This window comes from Cervus canadensis, chromosome 17, assembly GCF_019320065.1.
Source record: "Cervus canadensis isolate Bull #8, Minnesota chromosome 17, ASM1932006v1, whole genome shotgun sequence".
NCBI classification, from domain to species: domain Eukaryota; kingdom Metazoa; phylum Chordata; class Mammalia; order Artiodactyla; family Cervidae; genus Cervus; species Cervus canadensis.
In genome coordinates this window covers 59,375,647-59,388,017 of record NC_057402.1, presented here as the reverse complement: position 1 = coordinate 59,388,017, position 12,371 = coordinate 59,375,647, and positions in this window count along the sequence as shown.

The window sequence follows — 12,371 nt, the reverse complement described above, 5'->3', positions numbered from 1 at the left end:
GTTAGGAACTGTTCTTAGCACATTATGTATATTTCACCCTCATAATAACCCTTAACATGAGTATTTTTATTAGTCAAGTTTTCCCAGGAAGGAAACTGAGTCCCAAGGAGGTTGAGTAATTCTGCAATAGGGGTGAATTCAGCAGGCTCACACTGCCAAGGAAGGCTGGCTCCTGGTGTCCCCTCTGGGGACTGATGAGAGCGTCTGTGTGGCTGACGTGGGTGGCAAGTCTGTATTAGTGTGACCCTTCTGCTGGACACTCAGTATCTGATGCATTCTTATGGTTGCTACCTGACTATGTGACTGACCCCAGTGCAAGTGCTGGACACCAAGGCTTGTGTGGGCATCCCTGGCTGGTGACACTTTGCATGAGTGGTAACCCATCATTTTGGGGGAGATTATGCACCTTTCAGGACAACTGGAAGCTTACTTTCTTTATGGACCTCACCTTTCCTCCTGAATGACTTTAATCTGTGTCCTTTTACAGTAATAAACAATGACTGAGTATAATGAATCCTTTCGAGTTCTGTGAATCTTTTGAGCAAATCACTAAATGTGAGGTGGTCCTGGGGACCACCAGCAGACCAATCTCAGTTCCTATTTGTGGGGAAAAGTGGGGAAAAGTTCATCTTTTTCCAGAACCTTACCCTCAAGACTCTCACTTTAACACATGGGCTCAGTTAAATGACTGGATTATTATATCTGAAATTTGCTTCTCTCAGATACTATGTTTATGTGATATATGATAGCCAGGACTGAAGCACTGCTTCATATTAATACATTTTTTTTTTCTCCCTAGTGATGTCTCAAACATTTTTCTTGCTAACAGATATCTCTTCATTTAAAAAATGAAAAATTAAAGATATTTCTTAATCTGGAGGAAAAAAACCTCAAACAAAGCCCATATTTTATTAATTTCTGAGTTTCTGGGAGTAAGACAGATCACTGATTTTACCACAATGGGAATGCTTTGAATCATCCAGACAGACCCTGGGCTTGTGACCTGTGACAGGCATTGAGTTTCAGCATTAAACTGATTCTCTGTACCATAGAGCTCCAAATTATATTAGAAATGGACCAGAAGACATTCTTAGAGTAATCTGGATAGTAGATATATTATCAAATCTTATATTTAGGAGAGATCATCATGATTTTGCTAAAGAAATTACTACTTGTATAACATAAGCCTAATAAGGTTTACAAAGTAGCTTACCTTTTGGGCCTTAAAAACATTTTCTTGCCACCAGCCCACTTTGAGAGAAGCTGATTTTTATCCATCTTCATCCCTGCCCGAGGAGCCCAAGAATCCATGGCATTTACATAGATATACTGTACCCTTCCTGTGAGTCCTGAATCAGTATTCAGACCCAACAGGGCACTTCTGTGGACAGGGAAGCTTCAGGCCAACTCTGCTTTTTCTCCAACGGCCTCTCTAGGGACTGCAGTCTCATCAGACATCAATTCCAGAAGGATCACTGGGCTGTTAAAATTAATTAATAAAATTTTACAATTAACTTTCACAATATTAATATCTTAATTATCCTGTAAGCAACAATTACAGAGCTCATGGTTCTTCTGCCACCACCTCCACAATTTATATATGAAAATTAGCATTTTAACACAAAGTTCTATTACATATTGACAACTCAGAACCCTAGAGGTAATTGGAAATTGCATTTCATTAAAGGGCAAGTGTCTGAGTGGAATTTTATTCCTCAAAGCTCTGCTCTGGATTGTTATTTTGGTAACTTTTAGGGTTTGTTTGGCCAACGGTGTCCAAGTCAGCATTCCTCTTATTCCTCTTGAATTTTGATCCTGAATTATATTTTTGTCCCTCTGTCTATGACTGTTTGCAGTGTACAGAAATTAAAATTGTCAAAGGTTTTAGGCACGATGCCTTTTGGATCCTCCCTCTGCTCACACTGGTATTTGTGCACTGTGGATTGTATCAGGCCAGAGTGATCTCCTCTCCATTCCCACTTACTTAGTCTACAAGAGAGGGCTTCTCTGACTCTTAATTGCAGGAGAACATATCCAGATGCTCAGACTGGACAGTCCTCTCCTTTCCCTTGTGAAGTGGGCTTGCCAGTAGGGAGCAACTCCGGTCCTTCTCTATCACCGAGGAAGATGCCTGGAGATTCGTGTGTCTCATCCTGGGACACAGCTTGATAAGCCCTCTCACCCAGTGGCTTTAGATACATTCTTCAATGCTTGTGTTGTTCTGTACAAAAACATGTTGTTCTTTAATTCTTAGTTGGTTTGGGTACCAACTGGGTAAGAAGGACATCTTGGATGTCCAGACCCAGTTAATCCACCAGCTTGGAGACTTTGTGGGAGCAGAATGCATGAGCAGCCCACACAGTGTTGTGACCATTGCAAATGAGCCCTGAAATCACTGTCCACAGCAAGAGACTGAATTTCATGTAATGTGATATTCAACAACAACAATAATAAATATTTCCTTTATGTGTGTGTGTGTGAGTCGCTCAGTTCTGTCTGACTCTTTGTGACCCCATGGACTGTAGTTTGCCAGGCTCCTCTGTCCATGGAATTTTCAGGCAGGAATACTGGATTGGGTTGTGATACCCTTCTTCAGGGAAACTTCCCAACCCAGGGATCGAACCCAGGTCTCCTGCATCATGGGCAGATTTACTGTCCGAGCCACCCTTATATCCTAATCTAAAAATTGTTTAAAAGTGTATTCATGTCTCCTTTTTTGTAACATATATCATGTTTCCAACCAGAATCCAAAATCTCAAAGGAGTACAGTCATGTCTTAGGCTTCAGTGTATCCTCCCAAGACCTTAAAATGATGCTTTAACTATAACAGACACTTATTCAGTGTTGGTGATGACTTCTCACCTGGGGTCGCAAGTGTAGGTATATAAAGTTTGTTTTTTTTTTTTTTTTTAAATAAAGGAGACCATATCGGGTTACATGCTATCCATTTCCCAACTTATAAACTCACTCCCCTGGGGTCAAGATATCTATTAAAGGTGCAGGTTCACCATCATCATAACACAGTTACTGCAAGTTGTTTTCAGACACCCCTCAGATGTCTCCCCCACTAACAACTCAGTCACTGAGGCAGAAATTTGAGCTGTAGTCTAACAGATTCAACAACAGAGTAGTGAGTATGTAAATAGTGACTGTTTATATTTTATACAAAAACAAAGATCCTCCTTCTTCCCACTCTCTCTGCTTTCAATACCTCCCTGGAAGCCATCAATATGGATAGTTAACACTCAAATGCTAGCCACTGGAACCTTACATTAATCTACCATTTGCTTTGTTATGCTCTATCATATCTGATTCTAATTATTACCTGGAGCCATATAAAACTGCCTATTTTTGACCTGCAAAAGTTTATTTCATAGTATGAACTATTAGCAATCCAGAGTCTCTCTAAATCGTCTCTGCAGAAATACCCATTCTCTTAGGATAGTTGGTTAATCCATCATTTCTCATTCCTCTTTCCCCCAAGTTTTGGGGAGTTGTCATCAAGGTTGATCAGCTCTTTCTATCTACTGTAATTCCTAATATTTTGGTACTTACTTAACTGGCTCACTGTCCATCATTTTCTGTCTATGCAAGTGTAGAGAAAGTTTTATTCTTGTCATTGTTCAGTCACTAAGTCGGGTCTGACTCTTTGTGACCCCATGGACCAGGATTCCATGTCCTTCATTCTCTCCCAGAGTTTGCTCAAATTCATGCCCATTGAGTCAGTGATGCTATCTGACCAACTCATCCTCTGCCGTACACTTCACCTTTTGCCTTCAATTTTTCTCAGCACTAGGGTCTTTCCCAATGAATTGGCTCTTTGCATCAGCTTCAGCTTCAGCAACAGTCCTTCCAATGAGTAGGCCCAGTTGATTTCCTTTAGGAATGACTGATTTGATCTCCTTTCAGTATAAGGTACTATCAAGCGTTTTCTCCAGAACCACAATTTGAAAGTATCTATTCTTTGCTGCTCAGTCTTCACTATGGTCCAACTCTCACATCTGTACATTACTGTAGAAATCATAGCTTTGACTATAAGGACAGTCCAGTGCAGTCGCTCAGTCGTGTCCATCCTTTGCAACCACATGGACTGCAGGACACCAGGCTTCCCTGTCTGTCACCAACTCCTAGAACCTGCTCAAAATCATGTCCGAGTTGGTGATGCCATCCAACCATCTCGTCCTGTATCGTCCCCTTCTCCTCCTGCCTTCAATCTTTCCCAGCATCAGGCTCATTTTCAATGAGTCTGTTCTTTGCATCAGGTGGCCAAAGTATTGGAGTTTCAGCTTCAACATCAGTCCTTCCTATGAATATTCAGGACTGATTTCCTTTAGGAGTAACTTCTTTGATCTCCTTATAGCCCAAGGGACTCTTAAGAATCTTCTCCAACAGCACAGCTCAAAAGCACCAATTCTTCACTGCTCAACTTTCTTTATGGTCCAACTCTCATATCCATGCATAACTACTGGAAAAACAAAAGCTTTGACTAGATGGACTCTTGTGGGCAAGGTAATGCCTCTGCTTTTTAATATGCCGTCTAGGTTGGTCATAGTTTTTCTTCCAAGGGGCAAGCATCTTTTAATTTCATGGCTGCAGTCACCATCTGCAGTGATTTTGGAGCCCCCCAAAATAAAGTCTCTCACTGTTTCCACTGTTTCCCCATCTATTTGCCGTGAAGTGATGGGACCGAATGCCATGATCTTACTTTTCTGAATGTTGAGTTTTAAGCCAATTTTTTCACTCTCCTTTTTTACTTTCATCAAGAGGCTCCTTAGTTCCTCTTCACTTTCTGCCATAAGGTTGGTGTCATGTGCATATCTGAGGTTTGTGATTTGTCTCTGAGCAATTTTGATTCCAGCTTGTGCTTCATCCAGCCCAGCATTTCACATGATGTACTCTGCATGTAAGTTAAATAAGCAGGGAGACAATATACAACCTTGAAGTACTCCTTTCCAATTTGGAAACAGTCCATCGTTCCATGTCCAGTTCTTACTGTTGCTTCTTGACCTGAATACAGATTTTTCAGGCAGCAGGTAAGGTGGTCTGCTATTCCCATCTCTTTAAGGATATTCCTCAATTTGTTGTGACACACACAGTCAAAGGATCGGTGTAGTCAACAAAGCAGAAGTAGATATTTTTCTGGAACTCTCTTGCTTTTTCAATGATCCAATGGATGTTGGCAATTTGATCACTGGTTCCTCTGCCTTTTCTAAATCCAGCTTGAACATCTGGAAGTTCTTGGTTCACCTACTGTTGAAATCTCACTTGGAGAGTTTTGAGCATTATTTTGCTAGTGTGTGAGATGAATGCAGTTGTGCAGTGGTTTGAACATTCTTTGACATTGACTTTCTTTGGGATTGGAATGAAAACTGATCTTTTCCGGTCCTGTGGCCACTGCTGAGTTTTCCAAATTTTCTGGCATTTTGAGTACAGCACTTTAACAGCATCATCTTTTGAGACCCGAAATAGCTTAGCTGGAATTTCATCACCTCCACTAGCTTTGTTCGTAGTGATGCTTCCTAAGGCCCACTTGAGTTCAGACTGCAAGATGTCTGGCTCTAGGTGAGTATTCACACCACCATGGTTATCTGGGTCATTAAGATCTCTTTTGTATAGTTCTTTCATTTTTAAGTCTGCACCCAAGTATTGCATTTTGGACTCTTTTGTTGACTATAAGGGATACTCCATTTCTTCTAAGGGATTCTTGCCCATAGTCATAGATATACTAGTCATCTGAATTAAATTCATCCATTTTGGTCCATTTAGTTCACTGATTCCTAAAATGTTCACTCTTGCCACCTCCTGTTTGAACACTTCCAACTTTGATTCATGGACATAACATTCCAGGTTCCTATGCAGTATTGTTCTTTACAACATCAGACTTTACTTGCATCACCAGTCACATCTACACCTGGGTGTTCTTTTTGCTTTGGCTCCATCTCTTCATTCTTTCTGGTGTTACTTCTCCACTATCCTCTAGTAGCATATTGGGCACCTACCAACCTTAGGTGTTCATCTTTCAGTGTCATATCTTTTTGCCTTTCCATACTGTTTATGGGGCTCTCAAGGCAAGAATGTCGAAGTGATTTGCCCTTCACTTCTTCAGTGGATCACATTTTGTCAGAACTCTCCACCATGATCCATCTGTCTTGGGTCAGGGCTCATAGCTTCATTGAGTTTGACAAGGCTGTGGTCCATGTGATCAGTTTGGTTACTTTTCTGTGATTACGGTTTGCATATAAGGCTATTTGTTGACTATAAGGACATTTGTTGGTAAGGTGATGTCCTGAATTTTTTTTAATACACTGTCTAGGTTTGTTATAGCTTTCCTTCCCAGGAACAAGTGTCTCTAATTTCATGGATGCAGTTATCATCCATGGTGATTTTGAAGCCCAAGAAAGGAAAATCTGTCACTGTTTCCAACTTTTCCACATCTATTTGCATGAAATAATGGGACCAGATGCCATGATCTTAATTTTTTGAATGTTGAATTTTAAGCCAGCGCTTTCATTCTCCTCTTTCACCCTCATCAAAATGCTCTTTAATTCCTCTTCACTTCCTGTCATTAAAGTGGTATCATCTGCATATCTGAGGTAATTGATATTTCCCCTGGCAATCTTGATTCCATCCTGTGATTCATCTAGTCCAGTATTTCACACAGAGTGCGCTGTATATAAATTAAATAAGAAGGGTGATATATATACAGTCTTGTCTTTTTCCCCAATTTTGAACCAGTCCATTGTTGCTTCTTGGCTGCATGCAGATTTCTCAGGAAACAGGTAAGGTGGTGTGGCATTCCCATCTCTTTAAGAATTTTCCAGTTTGTTGTGGTCCACACAGTCAAAGACTTTGATGTAGTCAATGAAGCAGAAGTAGATGGTTTTCTGAAACCGCTTTCTCTATGTCCCAACAAATGTTGGCAATTTGACCTCTGGTTCTTCTACCTTTGAACTTCCTGATGGCTCAATTGGTAAAGAATCCATCTGCAATGTGGGAGACCCCGGTTTGATTCCTGGGTTGGGAAGATCCTCTGGAGAAGGGATAGGCTGTCCACTCCAGTATTCTCAGGCTTCTCTTGTGACTCAGCTGGTAAGGAATCTGCCTGCACTGTGGCAGATTGATCCTGCACCTGGGTTTGATCCTCGGATTTGGAAGATTCCCTGGAGAAGGCAAAGGCTACCACTAAAGTATTCTGGCCTGGAGAATTCCATGGACTGTATAGTCTACGGGGTCACAGAGTTGGACACAACTGAGTGACTTTCACTTTCACTTTCCTCTACCTTTTCTAAAATCAGCTTGTATATCTGGAAGTTCTCACTTGACACACTGCTAAAGCCTAGTTTGAAGAATTTTGAGTGTAGCATTGCTAGCATATGAAATGAGCTCAACTGTATGGTAGTTTGTACCTTCTTAGGCATTGCCCTTCTTTGCAACTGGAATAAAAACTGACCTGTGGCCACGGCTGAATTTTCCAAATTTGCTGACAATTTGAGTGCAGCACTTTAACAACATCATCTTTTAGGATTTGAAATAGCCCAGCTGGAATTCCATCACATCTCCTAGCTTTGTTTGTGGCAATTCTTCTTGAGGCCCACTTGATTTCATACTCTAGGATGTTTGGCTCTGGCTGAGTGACCACACCGTCATGGTTATCTGCGTCATTAAGACATTTTTGGTATAGTTCTTCTGTATATTCTTGCCACCTCTTCTTAATCTCTTCTGCTTCTCTTAGGTCCTTACCACTTCTGTCCTTTATCATGCCCATCCTTGCATGAAATGTTCTCTTGATATTTCCAATTTTCTTGAAGAGGTTTCTAGTGTTTCTCATTCTATCGCTTTCCTCTATTTCTTTGCATTGCTCATTTAAGAAGGCTTTCTTATCTCTTCTTGCTATTCTCTGGAACTCTGCATTCAATTGGGCATATCTTTCCCTTTCCCATTAGAGAAATGAATATTCTTTAGACCAATATGTACTCCACAGGCAAAAATGAATAAAGCTAACATAGCTGCCTACAGAGAAACGTGCTGCCATACTCTGTGAGGTGGATGAACAGAGAAGGCAAATTCAGCCAAATACATGTTAGTATTTTAAGAAATGTATACTAGATACCAAAGTCTTAAACTCAGTGTGCTCAATGATGACATCTGTGTATCAGAAGTGATTTAAATTCAAACTACTTTGGGAAATATAGAAGGGCAAGTTCATTAATGTATGTAGAGTTGGTCCTCAGTATTTTCAGGTCCCCCTATATACAAACTTTCCTACTCACTAAAATATGTTTACCACCCCCAAATCTACACCCTCAGTACTTTCATGGTCATTTGTGGACAAGTGCAGAGTAACGAAAATCAGAGTCTCCCCATGTACCCATTCTCAGCCAAGGTCAGAATAGGCATTGACTCTGCCCACTAGTTTCAGCACTCACACTCCAAACAGATGTCCTTTTCATCATCTATTTAGCTTATAGTATGTTTTTTATTTTATTTTTTCATTGTTGTATCTCTTTTTGGTAATCTTCCTGTTTAAAATGGCCCCTGGGTACAGTGCTGACATGGTGTCTAGTGTTCATAAGTACAAGAAGGCTACAGTGTGTGTTACATTTAAGATATATGTGCTAGAAAAGCTTCATCCAGGCATGAATTATAGGACTGTTGGCTGTAAGTTCTATGTTAATGAACCAACTTCTTTTGCCTTTACAATGATCCAACAGATGTTGGCAATCTGATCTCTGGTTATTCTGCATTTTCTAAATCCAGCATGAACATCTAGAAGTTCTCAGTTCACATACTGTTGAAGCCTGGCTTGGAGAATTTTGGACATTACTTTGCTAGCGTGTGAGATGAGTGCAATTGTGAGGTAGTCTGCACATTTTTCTTTGGGATTAGAATGAAAACTGACCTTTTCCAATCCTGTGGTCACTACTGAGTTTTCCAAGTTTGCTGGCATATTGAGTGCAACACTTTAACACCATCATCTTTTAGTATTTGAAATAGCTCAGTTGGAATTCCATGACCTCCACTAGTTTTGCTTGTAGTGATGCTTCCTAAGGCCCACTTGACTTTACACTCCAGGATGTCTGGTTCTAGGTGAGTGATCACACCACCGTGGTTTTCTGGGTCATAAAGATCTTTTTTGTGCAGTTATTCTGTGTATTATTGCCACCTCTTCTTAATATCTTCTGCTTCTCTTAAGTCCATACCATTTCTGCTTTTTATTCTGGCCATCTTTGCATGAAATGTTCCCTTGGTATCCCTAATTTTCTTGAAGAAATCTCTAGTCTTTCTCATTCTATTGTTTTCCTCTATTTCTTTGCATTGATCACTGAAGAAGCCTTTCTTATCTCTCCTTGCTATTCTTTCAAACTGCATTCAAATGGGTATATCTTTCCTTCTCTCATTTTCCTTTAGCTTCTCTTCTATTCTCAGCTATTTATAAGGCCTCCTCAGACAACCATTTTGCCTTTTTGCATTTCTTTTTCTTGAGGATGGTCTTGATCACTGCCTCCCATACAATGTCACGAACCTCCATCCATAGTTCTTCAGGCACTCTATCAGATCTAATCCTTTGAGTCTATTTGTCACTTCTACTGTATAATTGTGAGGGATTTGATTTAGGTTATACCTGAATGGCCTTGTGGTTTCCCCTACTTTCTTCAATTTAATTCTGAATTTTACAATAAGAAGTTCATGATCTGAGCCACAGTCAGCTCCGGGTCTTGTTTTTGCTCACTGTATAGAGCTTCTCCTTCGGCTACAAAGAATATAATCAATCTGATTTCGGTTTTGCCCATCTAATGATGTCCATGTGTAGAGTTGTCTCTTGTGTTGTTGGAAGAGGATGTTTGCTATGACCAGTGTATTCTCTTGGCAAAACTCTGTTAAACTCTGCACTGCTTCATTTTGTACTCCAAGGCCAAACATGCCTGTTATTCCAGGTATCTCTTGACTTTCTACTTTTGCATTCAGTCACTTATGATGAAAAGGACATCTTTCTTGGTTGTTACTTCTAGAAGGTCTTGTAGGTCTTCATCGAATTGTTCAACTTTAGCTTCTTCAGCATTACTTATTGGGGCATAGACTTGGATCAGTGTTGTATTGAATGGTTTGCCTTGGAAACAAACTGAGATCATTTTGTCATTTTTGAGATTGCACCCAAGTACTGCATTTCAAACTTTTTGGTTGACTATGAGAGCTATCTAAGGGATTCTTGCCCACCATAATAGATATAATGGTTATGTGAACTAAACCTACCCATTCCCATCCATCCATTCCCACTTCACTGATTCCTAAAATGTTGATGTTCGCTCTTGTCATCTCCTGCTTGACCATGTCCAGTTTACCTTGATTCATGGCCCTAACACTCCAGCTTCCTATGGAATATTGTTCTTTACAGCTTCAGATTTTACTTTCATCACCAGACACATGCACAACTAAGTGCCATTTCCACTTTGGCCCATCCTCTTCATTCTTTCTTGAGATATCAGTAATTGCCCTCTAAGATCATAACATCCAGTCTCATCACTTCATGGCAAATAGATGGGGAAACAATGGATATGTATCAGACTTTATTTTGGGGGGTTCAAAAATCACTACAGATGGTGACTGTAGCCATGAAATTAAAAGACACTTGCTCATTGGAAGAAAAACTATGACAAGCCTAGATAGCATATTAAAAAGAAGACACATCACTTTGCCAACAAAGGTCCATCTAGTCAAAGCCATGGTTTTTCCAGTAGTCATGTATGGATTTAAGAGTTGGGCCATAAGGAAGGCTGAAAGTGAAAAAATTGATGCTTTAGAACTGTGGTGCTGGAAAAGACTCTTGAGAGTCCCTGGACTGTAAGGAGATCAAAGAAGTTACTCCTAAAGGAAATCAGTTCTGAATATTCATGGGAAGGACTGATGCTGAAGCTGAAACTCCAATATTTTGGCCACTTGATGTGAAGAGCCTACGCATTAAAAAAGACCCTGATGCTGGAAAAGATTGAAGATAGGAGGAGAAGGGGATGACAGAGGATGAGAGGGCTGGATGGCATCACCCGGTCAATGGACATGAGTTTGAGAATGCTCTGGGAGATGGTGAAGGACAGGGAAGCCTGGCATGTTACAGTCCATGGGGTCACAGAGAGTTGGACACTACTGAGTGACTGAATAACAAAAACAACAACTTCCCCCGTAACATATTAGACACCTTCTAACCTGGGGGGCTTATCTTCTGGAGTCATATCTTTTTGCCTTTTCATACTGGTACTGGAGTTCTCATGGCAAGAATACTGGAGTGGTTTGCCATTCCCTCCTCCTATGCATCACATTTTTTCAGAACTCTCCACTGCGACCTGTCCATCTTGGGTGGCTCTGCACAGCGTGGCTCATAGTTTTATTGAGTTATGTAAGCCCCTTCCCCACAACAAGACTGTGATCCATAAGGGGAGCCAAAATTAGAATGACTATTTATGGGCTTCCCTCATAGCTCAGTCGGCAAAGAATCTGCCTACAATGCAGACCTGGGTTTGATCACTGGATTGGGAAGATCCCCTGGAGAAGGAAATGGCAACCTACTCCAGTATTCTTGCCTGGAGAATCTCATGGAGAGAGGAGCCTGGCAGGCTACAGTATATGGGGTCACAAGAGTTGGACACGACTTACTGACTAAACCACTGCCATATTATTTTATAAACTGTGGGTGACTGTCATGCTTTTAAGAATGTCTCTCATTGTTGCTTCTTTTTCTTTTCTGTTGAACTATCTCATTTAACATAATGTTTTTGTTTTTATTTGTTTTGATTGCTTTTCTGTATTTTTACATTATTGTTCAACTTTGAGGCAGAAATATTTTATTCAATGATTGATTGAAGTGAAAGAATAGATGCTGTTTCTAACATGGGATAATAGCCCCTGATGCTTACTAATACAATATATAAGAAGCATTTCAAGGGTTTAGTCTTTAAAACCAGGCACACTATAATTAGGGTGTACCAATATCAATACATACATATTTTGAAAAATCATAAGATATTTCTATTCCAGTTCACAAAGTAGTGAGTTAGATACTTAGTCATAATTGAACTGGTTAAGCAGAATTATATTTGAATCCTGAATATTTCCATCTCTCAAGTACCTTCTACTCAAGAAGGATACTTTAGCTGATATACCTGTAGAGCTCTTAAGCTTTCTTTCTTGAATAAAATTTCTGTTGCAAGAAGACAAGATTAAGTGAACCCTGGGGCATTAAGAGGCCACTCTGGCTGACAGAGATCTGGGTGGACAAGAAGTGCATTCACCTGAAGCAGGCACCCCTAGCAGGCCATCCAACTCCAGGGTGTCATCCTTCAAGGATGAGTGCATCCCCGCCTTGCAGTGCTGATCTCTGA